Here is a 15,117-nt window from a genome sequence, read left to right on the forward strand (position 1 = left end):
CACGCGCTGAGTAGGGGGAGGGGCCTGGCGCGTGCTGAAATGGGACTGAGAGTTGTCTGCTGGTTCTCAGCTTGAAGAAGATTCTACAGTCATTATTGATCCTTTTTCTTGGCATTACCATTTTTTGAAGCAAAGTTAACCTAGTTTTCTAGTTTGAGCTTTCTTTGTAGCCATCTTTTTTTTTTAAAAAAATGTAATCTATAAACTAGACAAGAGATAGTTCTACAATGTCCAAGTCATTCCAGCAGTCGTCTCTTGGTAGCGACTCGCAGGGCCGTGGGCGTGACCTGTCTGCAGCAGGAATAGGCCTTCTTGCTGCTGCTACCCAGTCTTTAAGTATGCCAGCGTCTCTTGGAAGAATGAACCAGGGTACTGCACACCTTGCTACTTTGACAAATCTTGGAATGAGTTCTTCATTGAATCAACAAGGAGCCCATAGTGCACTGTCTTCTGCTAGTACTTCTTCCCATAATTTGATTTCTGTATTTAACATTGGAAGTAGAGGTCCCCTCCCTTTGTCTTCTCAGCACCGTGGAGGTGCATACCAGCCCAGTAACATTTTGGCCAGCTTTGGTCTGTCTGCTAGAGACTTAGATGAACTGAGTCGTTATCCAGAGGACAAGATTACTCCTGAGAACTTGCCCCCAATCCTTCTACAACTTGAAAGGAGGAGAACTGAAGAAGGCCCTACATTGAGTTATGGTAGAGATGGCAGATCTGCTACATGGGAGCCACCATACAGAGTACCTAGGGACGATTGGAAAGAAAAGAAGCACTTTAGAAGAGATAGTTTTTTTTTGTTTTGGGGGGGTTTTTTTTGGCTGTGTTGGGTCCTCTTTGCAGTGCACAGGCTTCTCATTGCAGTGACTTCTCTTATTGCGGAGCATGGCGGGCAGGCTTCAGTAGTTGTGGCTCACGGGCTTAGTTGCTCCGCAGCATGTGGGATCTTCCCAGACCAGGGATCGAACCCGTGTCCCATGCATTGGCAGGCGGTTTCTTAACCACTGCGCCACCAGGGAAGCCCAAGAAGAGATAGTTTTGATGATCATGGTCCTAGTTTCAACCCAGTGCTTGGTTATGACTGTGGAAGTCATTTGCAAGAATCTGGTTATTATGACAGAATGGATTATGAAGATGACAGATTAAGAGATGGAGAAAGGTGTAGGGATGATTCTTTTTTTGGTGAGACCTCACGTAACTATCATAAATTTGACAGTGAGTATGAGAGAATGGGACATGGTCCTGGCCTCTTACAAGAGAGATCTCTGTTTGAGAAAAAGAGGGGTGCTCCTCCAAGTAGCAATATAGAAGACTTCCAGGGACTCTTACCAAAGGGTTATCCCCATCTGTGCTCTATATGTGATTTGCCAGTTCATTCTAATAAGGAGTGGAGTCAACATATCAATGGAGCAAGTCACAGTTGTTGATGCCAGCTTCTTCTTGAAATCTACCCAGAATGGAACCCTAACAAAGATATAGGACATACAATGGGTGATCCATTCATGTTGCAGCAATGTACAAACCCAGCACCAGGAATTCTGGGACCTCCACCTCCCTCATTTCATCTTGGGGGACCAGCAGTTGGACCAAGAGGAAATCTGGGTGCTGGAAATGGAAACCTGCAAGGACCAAGACACATGCAGAGTGGGAACTAGCCGAGTTGTTCACATCATGGATGTCTGGCAAGGGAAAAACTTGAGATATCAACTATTACAGCTGGTGGAACCATTTGGAATTATTCAAATCATCTGATTCTAAATAAAATTAATGAGGCATTTATTGAAATGGCAACCACAGAAGATGCTCAGGCTGCAGTGGATTATTATACAGCTATACCAGCATTAGTATTTGGCAAGCCAGTGAGAGTTAATTTATCCTAGAAGTATAAAAGAATAAAGGCCTTTATTGAGATGGAGACCAGAGAAGATGCAATGGCAATGGTTGACCACTGTTTGAAAAAGGCCCTTTGGTTTCAAGGGAGATATGTAAAAGTTGACCTGTCTGAAAAATACAAAACAATGGTACTTAGGACTCCCAACAGAGGCATTGACTTACTGAAAAAAGATAAATCCCAGAGAAGATCTTACTCTCCAGATGGCAAAGAATCTCCAAGTGATAAGGAATCCAAAACTGATGGTTCCCAGAAGACTGAAAGTACAACTGAAGGTAAAGAACAAGAAGAGAAGTCAGGTGAAGATGGTGAAAAAGATACAAAGGATGACCAGTCAGAACAAGAACCTAACATACTTCTTGAATCTGATTTGCTTGATCTACTTTGAGTGAGCTTTTGGTTTTCCAACTGTGGCCCATTGACAAAAATATTTTAAATCTTAGCAGCCTGAAACACTGCGTCAGACCTTATTGTCACGCTGTAGTAAATTCTCCAAGGTAGTGCAGTCCTGTGAGGTTTCTTGGCAATCAGCCAACTGTAGCTCACCTTCCTTGACTCAATAATATTTATTGATTTGCTTATTTGAACAAATTATCTCTAAGATAAAGTCTACAGTAATATATTTACTTGTACAAAGAAAATCATATAAGCCCTGAAGGTTTTAATAGCAGTAAAATATGAAAGATGGTCACTGAGTTTTGCTTCCTCAACCAATTTTTTTTTTAATCCAAGAAGTGATAGCAAGAAGGACATGAGAGTGGTATGAATAAAATTATAAACCTAGCACTTTTACAGTTTACAGATTACAAAGATAGTGATAGAATCCAAAATCTCTGTATTTTTAATATATGTAATAGGTGTCACATTGGCTTCCTGTGTAGTTTTGTCTGAATCATGTTTAGGCCTTACTTCAACTCTCGAGACATAGAATACAACAACAATGGTCATTGATACTCATCACCACTTCAATTGCTTGCAGTAGACATAAGGAAAAGACTAGCATAGTATTATAAGTATTTGCATTCAAGTAGCTACAAGCCATGGCATATGGAAAGAAAAAAGTGCTTTTAAGACACATAAAATACAGTGTTATCCACTTACTAACTAAAGAATCAAGAACCCCCAAAAGGCAGTTAAAAAAAACAAACAAAAAACTTGGTTCAAATGTTAGAATAAAAGCATAAGGTAAAAGAAAATTTGTTCCCTCAAATTTAATCATTGTAAATGCAAACTTACACTGTTCTACCTAATGTCACATAATTAATTTATTCTATCAATACTTCATTATTTTTCTTAGCTTGACAGGTTGGGGAAGGATGTTATAATTCATAAAATCTTTGATAATGTCTCTACCTTGTCCAATAGTCTGGAAACATTATTTTCCAAGTTAGTAAACCAATGAAAAAAAGCAGATTTTATATGTTCTTCTGTTGCTTGCTAATTAGCCTATGCCTACCAAAAATCTGGTCCTACTTTTTGATATCAAGACAGAGCTTCCCCAGGGCAAATTTGTTAGGGCTAGTGATTTCTTTTTCAGTAGCACTAGATAGACTTAAAGGAAGGAATAGAATCCCAGTGAAGAAGATACCCTGCCATCAGCTACTTCACATTTCAGAACAGAGCAGACAACCTCAGGGACCTGTGGGTAAACGGTAAATGACAACCAAGATTCTGCCCATTATTAATTCAGTATCTTGCTGTTTAGTTTTCGGCAGAAACAAAACACATAATTAGTCTTGGCAGTTGAGAACCACAATTGCCTCTCACTATGTTGAACTCTTTGCTTCCCTTTTATTTATTTATTTATTTATTCATTAAAAATATTTATTTATTTAGGCTACGCTGGGTCTTCATTGCGGCACGCAGGATCCTCGTTGCGGCATGCGGGATCTCTTTTTTTTAGTTGCAGCATGCCTACTTCTTAGTTGAGGCATGTGAACTCTGAGTTGCGGCATGCATGCGAGATCTAGTTCCCTGACCAGGGATCAAACCCGGGCCACCTGATTGAGAGCACCCACAGGACTACCAGGCAAGTCCTTGCTTCCCTTTCCTTTAAGTATTACAGAAGAATAATTTCATATGGGTGTAAAAAGCAGCCAATAGAAGAGAAGCATAAAAATGCCTATTAAATTGTATCCTGTGTATTGTCACTCCTGTGGTAATGACCATAATTTATGACACAACTTTATATTCTGCGTATATCTTCAGAAGCTACTGAACGTGACTAACAGTAATTAAGAATAGCCCTGTGGAATAAGTCTTAAAACATTATCTGACAACTTGGCTAAGGGTGACAGAATTTTCTCTAAATAGCTCAGATTTTATAATAGTACCTAAATGAGAACTTATCCTCTCATGCAGCAACAGTTTTGTTTTGCTTTTTTAATGTATTTATTTATTTTTGGCTGTGTTGGGTCTTCATTGCTGCGTGCAGGCTTTCTCTAGTTGCGGCGAGCAGGGGCTACTCTTCATTGTGGTGCACAGGCTTCTCATTGCTGTGGCTCGTCTTTGTTGCAGTGCACGGGCTCTAGGCACATGGGCTTCAGCAGGCTCAGTAGTTGTGGCTTGCAGGCTCTAGAGCGCAGGCTCAGTAGTTGTGCACGGGCTTAGTTGTTCCACGGCATGTGGGATCTTCCCGGACCAGGGCTCAAACCCGTGTCCCCTGCATTGGCAGGCGGATTCTTAACCACTGCACCACCAGGGAAGCCCATTGTTTTGTTTTCTGGGCTAACTTTTCTCATAGTTAAACATAAAGCACTACTTATACTCACTATGAAAAACTGTTAATATGTAGTTGTGGTGGAGACAATAAGTTATACAGGGAAGAACTGAATGATTCATTTTTTCCCAAAGGTCTAATCCTTAGATCTACTTTAAACTGTTGTCTAAGGCCAAAAGTGAAGACAAATAATGCATTTTGATACCTAGCTGGTAAGGCTTTGAATAAAAGTTTGATAATCTGCAGCAAAATAGTCAGATACTAGGCTGAGGTTCAGAAACCCTTGCTATTGATTGTGTTCATTTTTATTTTAGAGGACCAATGTATTTCAGAAAAATGCTTCCTTGTGGTAGAGAATAACAACATGCTCATAACTTTCTTCGAAATATTCAAAGGTATGCTCAGAGAAACCTGTATTTTTGACCCTTCAGTAAGTTGTTTGTAAATATGAATCAAAAGAAGTGTCAGTCTCATGCCTAGGATAAAATCCCTAGCTTTTTTATATGAACAATATTTTCAACTATTGATTTATCTTCATTTAAACCTCAAACATTTTTCAAATGACTTCACAGTCTGTAACATAATATAATACCTCAAAACGTATTCCTAATCTAAAAACTCATTTTGGGATGTGTTTAGGCAATAATATAAAGCAATCAAACATTTTATCACTTGGTAATAACATTGTATCAAATTATCCACTCCTGATTATACTTTCTCATGATGAAATGAGGTATCAGAATAAGTTGTGTCAGAGAAACTAGAAAGTAAATAAGATTTACTGAACTGGGTACTAGTCAGTATTGCTATTCTGACCCTTCCTTTCTCTTTCACTTTCCAATAGAATGTTTCAAAGTAGCAGAAATTCTTTCTTACTGAATTTTAAAAAATCACCTGATTGATAAGGCATTAAGTTCTCCATTCTTTCATTTTTTTGTTTAAACAAAATAAGGAATATCATTCAAAAAATGATACAAAGATTCAAAAAGGGTAGCTCAACTAAATATTCTGATGAAACAGCATTTTAATATTATTTTTGTCAACTTTTAGAGATAAAGGACACTATCCAAAACACATGCTTAATTATACTTACCACTAATATGTAACTATTTTAAGGTGTAAAATATCATTTTTTGACTAGGATCAATTGATCTTCATTTTCTTTCTGAAAGTAGAGCTTAGTCTTACTAAGCCTGCCATATGTCTAAAGAAGCCACAATTTGTAATTACAGTTATTTTTTCATATTTATTTTGCCAGTTGAATAGTAAGCATAATTGAGGACTGGATAATTAATATATATATAAGTATGCATCTATATTAATTATCATTTATTCTGATTTTTTCCTGTTTTACAACTCCATTTGCTGCAGAAAAAAAAATAATAAGATATTTTCATATCCTCTTTCTTTCCCTGCCCACTAAAAACATTTCTCTTTTGCCTGTTAAATTCCTGGGTCTTAGGCAGTCAGGTTACCAGGCAAGGGAAGAATTGAAAGGAGTCAGAGCCAGTTGGATTGCTTTAAATTGGAGATGACAAAGATTTGCAAAAGAAAATTATGGAAAAGAAGAAAAAATAAAGGAATGGAGGGCAAGAAAGTTAAAGATCAATCCAGACTCGCTTTAGGGGATGTTTGAAGCATTGCGGATGAAAGTTTAGGTTGATCTTCTCTACCATGTGGGGCAGGACTCTAAAAGATAGGTAAAAAAGAGGATTCAAAGAACTTTGTTGGTATGTTATGACTGAATCTCCTCTTTGGCGGTTTTTTAGGGGGGGTTACATTGGTGAATTAAGTTGCTTTTTAAATTTTTAGGAATGTTGTATTATGTTTTTCATTTGTGTGTTTGTTTTCCAATTACACACCATGTTCAGGTTGATTTCAGAGTGAGAACAATAAGGTCCAACTTTATATGGATGACAACATAGATTATGGATTATTGTTCTATGAGGTGGTAGATATTTAATTTATAATTTCAAAGAAAATTAATCTTATTTTTCATTTTCTTCCAAGTTTTATTGTAAGCCCTAACATAATAATCCAGATGATTAAGAAACTGATATATTCAGTATCTTCTATTGGTTACACGTACTGAATAGTTCACGCAAATTAAAACAGATTGTGGCATTGTAAGACTGCAATAATGCATAACTAACATTATTGAATACTTATTCGTGCCTGGCTTTATTCAAACCATCTCACACACATTAATTAATTTGATAAGCTCACTACAACTCCGTGATGTAGAATTGCGTTTTTCCCTACTTTTCCAAAGAGGAAACTGAGGCAGGAAAAAGATAAATAACATGCTCAGGGTCACACAATACCAGCTGGTAGATAATGGTGCTATGTTCAAAACCATGTAGTCAGGTTTCAGAGCCTGCCTTCTTAACCTCTAGATTATACCAGCTCTTTAATCAAGGCTTATATTTAATCTCTAAACAGTAAAACATTATATTACTGGTACTTGCCCAAATAGAAAAACATATTAAGGCATTTAATAATTAATAACAAAACATATGAAAGGAAATCAATTTTCACAGTATGAAGTTTAAAACAATCCTATTCTCAATAATACAAATAATATATTTGTATTGTATTTTGTTTATGTTCTACCCAATCCACCTACTCACCTTGCTGGCTAGAGCTGTCATTATTACAGCTACTGAGTATTGCACACATAAATCTTGCTGCAATTTATTTGAGAAAAAATAGAAAAGTCACTTTTTTCTACATTTTCTCTTAAGTGAGGAAAAACGTAGTGTGTCAGGGTGTTTCAGACTTATAAAGGGAAAATTTGGACAAGGGCGTCTAAGAACATGTAATTTCTACTCCCATATGCTACAAAACAATGGAGGCTGTCTGCAGAGAGTAATGATAAATAGATTGATGGAGAAATATATATTGTATACTATAAATTATTTAATATATACCATATATATTTGGCAACACTAATAGATATGTCATATTGTTGAATCAGATTGATAGATAATTATGTTATATACTGTAACTTATTTAATATATATTATATGTATTTGGCAAAACTAATAGATATAAATCCTATTGTTGAATCTGGTTGCTTCCTGAGAAAGTTTTATCAGATTTATCCATTGTTGCTCTAGGGACATAATAGGGCTGATGGGTGTGAAACCTAGGGACACAGACATATCCATTAAAATTCATGGTCACCTTAAAAAGTAACACATGGGAAATGGTCCCAGCAAGGCGCTAAAAGAGTCAATCTATGAAGAAATCTATCCAATGATCACCATGTAACAATCGTGATGGGGTAGCTATGGAGCAACATTTCCTTCACCATCTCAATAAGTAATTCTCCTGAGGATGACCTATACTGAGGCTTTAACAGGATCATCCTCTGTAGTTGAATGAAAATTGCCACTTCCATAGGAAATTGCCTAGAAAACAAATTTCTCATAGAACAACAACTTAAGTCACTTCAAAATGTAGTACTTAAGGGACTGTTTTGAGAATGGTGAGAACATTACTAGCATTCTAAGAGGGTGTTCCCAGAATCACCTAGACTAGACTGATTTCTAAACCATCCTATTGTGTTTTTCCAAAGGACTCCCTAAATGTGGAATTTAAAACCCAAGAACTTTTCATTGTGTGGATGAGTTCATCCACAAAGTTATTTAGTTGACTCTGAAAATATTTTGTAACGTTTTGTGTGTGTATGAGTGATCTTTTTAGTGCAAAGAGATGAATGTCTTACGGGAGACCCTCAGAAAAATCTCATTTGCGGAACTTGAAATATCTGCCACCACCAGGTAATGATTTCTTTCCTCCACATGGGTTGTAGGTGAACTTAAGGAGCCATGATTTTTGTCTATTGTTCTTACTCAGTGAAGTATCAACATCTATGGCCCTTTCCTAGAAAATAGGCTGCTATCTCTGCTAGGAAAGAGAATTTCTTGCAGTGTGTAAATCCTCAGCTCATAACAGCTTGGTTTAGGTATCAGTTTTGTTTTTTCTGTTTCTGTGAAGGGTAAGGAGAAACTTGCTCCTAGTGCCCCAAATGAGGTGTGAGGATTATGAGTGGGTCTAACCACGGGCCCACAATTTCTTCCCTGAGGAAAGTAATAAAAGGACTTGGAACACCTTCACGCCTTCTGACATTAACCCAATCCTGCTGGTAGAAGCTCCACTGTAGGTGTTCGGCATGTCATTTGTCATTCACTCCCACCTCTGAGACTCCAAACCATGTGAAAAATTAAAGAATCCCACTTCAGGCAAAGGGCAGGAAAAGTATAAGAGAGGATGAGGGGGAAATGTGCTGACCTGAGAACTTTGCAAATATGTGGCGTTTGTAAAACTAAAGGCAAAAAAAAATGTACATAAGCAATTCACTCTAGTTGATAAAGTTTTTTTCTCCACAGTGGTATAGGTTAACAATTTTAATACTGCTATCCATTACATTGGAATTGAAAAATTAAGTAAATAGATGGCAAGTGGTGAGAGTCATTGTCTCACTGCTGAAGTGAGAGTTTACAGATAAGTAGGGAAGGCGAGAATGATCCATGTGGTAGTGGATTAAAGTTGGAGATATCAGTATGAACTCATGTTTAGCTTAATATAGATACAGATGGTTACATATAGAAATATTTATTAGATATGTATATATTCACAGGTCAGTATACACATAGGTATTTCCTTGCTCTATCAGCTGAGAGGGCCTGGAAGCCATAACACCTCAAAAGCAAAGAGCACAACTAGCACTCAGATCTGGTTTCTAAGATCCTTCTCCAGTAAAAGGAACAAGAGATCGTTGGGTAAATGGCTGATTCTAGGACTGGCTTAGGCAATAGACAACATGTACTGGATTATCTTGTAGTGTCAGAAAGTAAGGAAGTGCTCAAAATAGAACAAAAACCTGCAATGATGGGGGTATGTCAAAGGGACACAGAAGCCAACTAAAAGATATCCCAATGGCCCAAACTGGCACAATTTGAGCAATAAAATAGTGTTGGATTATAACACAGTATAAAATAAATGTCTGTAAGTTCATAATAACATAAATTAATGATTGAATAAATAAATAAGTGGGGGAGAAGACACAAATCTCTCATGCATAAGAATTCCAAATAATTGATGTAGATACTTTGCCCTCAAGGAGAGAGAGCATGACTCCCACTCAAGTGTGGGCTATTCATAGTGACAGCCTTCCAAAAATTACAGTATGGAAAGAGAGAAAGAAAAGGTTACTGTGGAGAATGGAAAGAGAAAGAGAGAAAGAGAGAAAGAAAAGTTTACTGTGGAGAAACCTGACAGACACTGGCTCAACCAGGTTATCAAGGTCAACATCAGTAGTTTAAGTCATGTTAATGGTATGTACCCTTGATATGATGCAATGAAAACAGCACTTTAACTCTGTAGTCTTCCTCTCAAAACCCACAATATCCATCTAATAGTGAGAAAAATCTCAGAAAAACCATAACTGAGGGACATTCTAAAAAATACCTAAACAATATTCTTTAAAACTGTCAGGGTCATCAAAAACAAGTCTGAGAAACTGCCACAGCCAAGAAGAGCTTAAGAAAATATGACAACTAAATATAATGTGGTATCCTGAATGAGACCCTGGAAGCGTTTGCACAGATGAAACTGTTCATAGTGCTCCATGTCAGGGTAGTTCTGTGACCTTAGCCATGTGACTGAATTCCTATACCTGAGGTTTCTCATTTTTATACTTGAGATAATTACAGTTATATATCTCATGGAGCAAATTGTGAGAATTAAATTAGACAATTCTAAAGTGCTTACATATTTAGTAGTAACAGTAATAGTTAATAGTAGTAGTACAAGCTCAATATGTCAGGTTCTTTTCTTCATTAGTTAAGGAATTGACAGTTTAACCTTTGTGTCAAAGCTACAGTTTTATCTCCTGATTTTGTATCTTATTTCTCTTCATTAACACCCGAGAAAGGAGATGAAGATGACAGCTGCAGGTTTCTTCTCTTTTTCCCCCTTCTCTAATTTGATTTAAGTGTATATTACCAAGCATTCAGCATGGTGCTATACCCTATGAGAACTAAAGAAGAATAAAACAATTTATGCGGAGGTGAAAATTGGGGGAAGGAATGGAAAGGCATTATAATCAGGAGACAAAACATTATGTACAGCATCCCAGACCCTTCATAGCAATCTCATCCAAACTGTCAAGCTCCTAGCCTCTCTTCTTGAGATGTACCTACTTCAGCCACATGGGAAGGCTTTCCATGCCCCAAACTTTCCAATATCTGTGCAGTTGCTCATTCTATTGTTTTAAACTATAATGTCCTTCTCTCTTCTCTACCTATCAAAATTCTACTCACTCTTCAAGGACCGTCTCAAATGTTACCTCCTCTGGGAACCTTTCCCTGGTTCTTCCAGGTAAGATTAATTACCACCTCTCTCTGGCTCCACAGCTTGCTTATAGCACTACAGTAGCCCCAAAACTTCCTGAAAATGGGATCTTGTCTTATTAATGCATTTATCCCTAGCAAGAAAATTCAGTTAATTTTTATAGAAGATTCAAAAATAAAGATCTATATAGCAAGCATCCTACAATCACATTGTTCTTAAATTTATTTTAATAATATTTTATGATGTTGAGTGCTTAAAAGGTATTTCTTCCAGCTTGCCTACATAGCACCCAAATTTTAAGATTCCCTCATGTAAGCACAGTTACTAACAAGAAAGAGAGAGGTTTGGAGAAAACACTAAAATGGTAGACTGGAAACCTGGTTCTATCCCAGCTTTGCCACTCACTAACTGTATCACCCTGAGAAAATCATGTCTTTGTATCACAATCAACACATTTGTAAAATAAGAAGTTAAGCTAGATGACTTCTAAGGTCCTTTCCAGCTGTATAGTCTACCATTCTACAAATACCAGTCCTCAGGTCTTACCATTACATTGCTTTCACCCAAGAATTTACTGATAATACTGACTTTAAGTAAAAGTTTAAAGTAAGATGAGGGCGGTGACTTCAAAACAACTGGAGAATAGTTATCTGCGGGACTTCCCTAATGGTCCAGTGGTTAAGACTTCGCATTTCTACTGCAGGGGCAAGGGTTCGATCCCTGGTCCAGGAGCTAGGATCCCGCGTCTGTGCGGCCAAAAAAAAAAAAAAAAAAAAAAGAATTATCTGTGATTGGGATGCTGTGCCATTCCTTTTTTTTTTTCTGAAAAGCTTGGGAAAGACACCACTGTTTGTAACCAAAAGCGGGGTCTGACTGCTCGCCACTCAAAAGCCAATAAAGAGGCCAGGTTTGTGGAAAGGAAAGTTTGCTTTATTTTGGATGCTGGCAACTGGAGAGTGGAGGGGGGGAGGGTGGACACCTGTCCAAAGGCCGACTCCCCCTGACCTTGACAATCAGGGGACAAGAGCTTTTATAGACAAAGGGAGGGGGCTACACGTGGAAACGGTATAGTCAGCTCTGACAGTCATCATCAGTGGTCTGACCAGCGTCATCTTGACTATGTCAGGTACAGTTAATCTTCAGTTCCAGGGTCAGTTTGTTTCCATTTCTTTGAGGCCAGTTCTCGGAATTGTGGCATCTTATGTCATGGCTACAGCCTGGTCATCATGTAGTTAACTTCTTCCACCTGCTGGGAGTTTCAGTATCTATAAGACAGCTCACATGATATGGCTCAGAATATTATCTATAGCCCTTAAGGAGGAACTAAATGTTCTTGACTATACTTAATGACTAAACTATTATTATTTGGTCTCCTTTGACCGTTTTCCTTTGTTCCTGCATTTTCTCACTTCTCTGATTAAACTTATTCTTTGGCTAAAGTTTTTCCACAGAAAAAAGGAAGGCTGAGGACATGGGGTGGGGAGGACAAGGACCATAGGTCCTGCTCCATTTCATGTTGACATGTGGTCTTGGTAGCTCTGAGTGTGCAATCGATGAGACCACGTTCCCTAGAAGAGTCAGAGGTGGAGATACCTATTCAAATGCCTTGTTGGAGGAGTGTTCTCAGGAGTGGGGTGGGGGGCGTGAGGGAAGAGGAATAGGCAGGGAAAAATAAAGCTGGCAGGGACGTATTCTCAGCTAAACAATAGCTTTGATCCCATGGAGAAGCTCTGGAATAGGAATTACACCACAGATTTCACCTTGAGGTGAAGGGGCTGACTTTTGGTCTCCTATGTCAGTCAGTCACTGGCCAAGTTTGGGAAGGTATAGCCTCCAAGGCAGGTCAGGTGGCTCCTGGCTGCCTCTTGACCTAGGGCAATTCTCTGTAAGAATTTCTCTATAAGAGAAAGGGGAAGCTTTGATTTGTTAGTAGTTAACACCTGGAGCCCCTGTAAGATGGGTGCTTCGGCTAACAAAAGGAATCTAGGCAAGCACCAACACCATCCTCTGATTAAAATTCCTTTACTTCCCAGAGCAGAAGCAAGTACTCAAAAAAGTAGAAGTGTTAATACTAGAATATTCTAAGTTCTGAGTGTAGCCATGCATGCACTCATTAATTTCTTCATATAATCAATTAATAAACATTGAGTCCTGCTTACTCTGACCTGCTTCAGTAAACAATGCAACTATGTTCAAGTCAGACACCCTTGAATGTGCCAAACTAATGGTTTTTAGTGATTTGGTATAAGAAATCGTTTTTTGTTGTTGTTGTTTTTTGTTTGTTTTGTTTTGTTTTGGGGGGGTTTTTTTGGCCGCAAGGCTTGTGGGATCTTAATTCCCTGACCAGGGATTGAACCCGTGCCGTTGGCAGTGAAAGCACAGAGTCCTAACCACTGGACAGCCAGGGAATTCCCAAGAAACCATATCTTTTTAACAAAAGTGTTCATCACTGGATGGGATGGATCCTTACACTATCCTTTCTTCAAAGGGCCTCAGGAGAACTGAATGGACAGCTTAGACTGAGCTGTCCACCCAAGGCTGGACTTGAGCCTACCAGGAGCACCAACCACTGGCCTGTTGGTGTCAAAACCCAGGATCCATGGATATTACCTTTGATATAAACAGAGCTCTTGGCAGTATGAGTCCCTATATGACATAAAAGAACATGTGGGGCTTTGAATACATTTGCTCTAGAAGTTATATATTATCGGTTTGGTTTTGTCCTCTTGCATAATACGTGTTTTTTCCTCTTGATTAAACTTCTTTTGCATTATATGTGGCCAGCATGCTTGCAAGTAAGGAAGCTGTAGCCATCCTGCTGGAATACGCAGAGTTCACTACAACGCTCAATGTAAGCTAGGTTCTGTGGGTCAAGAATGTATCTAATAGCTATGGAAACATATTTAAATCACTTCTCTCCTGAAGGGAGTGACTGCAAAGAATGACTCCAAGGATTCTAGCATAATGGAGAACAGTACTGGCAAGTGAGACAGAAAATACTGGAAGAGGAAGCTTGTGAGTTTGAATTGGCTCAGAGAACTTAGTCCTTTCCCATGCATGCACATGTCTCTTAAGAGTTCTCCCATTGTGGAAGGCTTTGCTTCTTCTTCTTCTTTTTTTTAAACTTAATTTAATTATTTTTTATACAGAAGGTTCTTATTAGTTATCTATTTTATACATATGTGTATATATGTCAATCCCAATCTCCCAATTCCTACCACCACCACCACCCCACCACTTTCCCCTGTTGGTGTCCATACATTTGTTCTCTACATCTGTGTCTCTATTTCTGCCTTGCAAACTGGTTCATCTGTACAATTTTTCTAGATTCCACATATATAAGTTAATATATGATATTTGGTTTTCTCTTTCTGACTTACTTCACTCTGTATGACAGTGTCTAGGTCCATCCACATCCCTACAAATGGCCCAGTTTCATTCCTTTTCTATGGCTGAGTAATATTCCATTGTATATATGTACCACATCATTATTCATTCATCTGTCGATGGGCATTTAGGTTGCTTCCATAACCTAGCTATTGTAAATAGTGCTGCAATGAACATTGGGGTGCATGTGTCTTTTTGAATTATGGTTTTCTCTGGGTATATGCCCAGTAGTAGGATTGCTGGGTCACATGGTAATTGTATTTTTAGTTTTTTAAGGAACCTCCATACTGTTCTCCATAGTGGCTGTATCAATTTACATTCCCATCAACAGAGCAACAGGGTTCCCTTTTCTCCACACCCTCTCAAGCATTTGCTGTTTCTAGATTTCTGATGATGCCCATTCTAACCAGTGTGAGGTGATACCTCATTGTAGTTTTGATTTTCATTTCTCTAATAGTTAGTGATGTTGAGCAATTTTTTCATGTGTTTGTTAGCCACCTGTATGTCTTCTTTGGAGAAATGTCTATTTAGATCTTCTGCCTTTTTTTTTTAACATGTACATGAAATATTTTTATTGTTGCTAGTTTTACAAAATTCTGCCCATTTTTAAAATTGGGTAGTTTGTTTTTTTAATATTGAGTTGCATGAGCTGTTTATGTATTTTGTAAATTAATCCTTTGTCCATTGATTCATTGGCAAATATTTTCTCCCATTCTGATGGTTGTCTTTTCATATTGTTTGTAGTTTCCTTTGCTGTGCA

The 15,117-nt window shown here is 38.0% G+C and overlaps 1 pseudogene; it reads left to right on the plus strand.

Annotated features, from left to right (window-relative positions):
• Positions 1 to 218: 218 nt before the first annotated feature.
• LOC101338559 (matrin-3 pseudogene) lies at positions 219 to 2,279 on the plus strand (annotated as a pseudogene).
• Positions 2,280 to 15,117: the final 12,838 nt, after the last annotated feature.

Source organism: Tursiops truncatus, chromosome 12 (assembly GCF_011762595.2).
Source record: "Tursiops truncatus isolate mTurTru1 chromosome 12, mTurTru1.mat.Y, whole genome shotgun sequence".
NCBI lineage: Eukaryota > Metazoa > Chordata > Mammalia > Artiodactyla > Delphinidae > Tursiops > Tursiops truncatus.